This window comes from Armigeres subalbatus, chromosome 1 (genome assembly GCF_024139115.2).
Source record: "Armigeres subalbatus isolate Guangzhou_Male chromosome 1, GZ_Asu_2, whole genome shotgun sequence".
NCBI lineage: Eukaryota > Metazoa > Arthropoda > Insecta > Diptera > Culicidae > Armigeres > Armigeres subalbatus.
Window position 1 is genome coordinate 63839256 of NC_085139.1, and position 325 is coordinate 63839580.

Genomic DNA, 325 nt, shown 5'->3' on the forward strand with positions numbered 1-325 from the left:
TAGAAGTTACGTATTGCTGGTGGGGGAACCGAATAGCAGAGTAACCAGTCGATACAGCGAATGGAAATTTTGATGAAATCAAGGAACTGCTTATTCACGGAATAATTTTTTAAGTTTAATCTTCAGTGATTTGCAGATAGCCAAGGAATTAATTGAATAGCGCAATTAACAGAACAACATGAAAGCTATTACTGCAGTATTCAAATTATTTCATGAAAAATGTTACGAACTTTGAAAAGTTAAGCGAGATTTGTTCTTGATTTGATTTGATTTATTGAGTATAGGCTGTAAGCCCGTTAATTCACTTATACATTATACACATAAT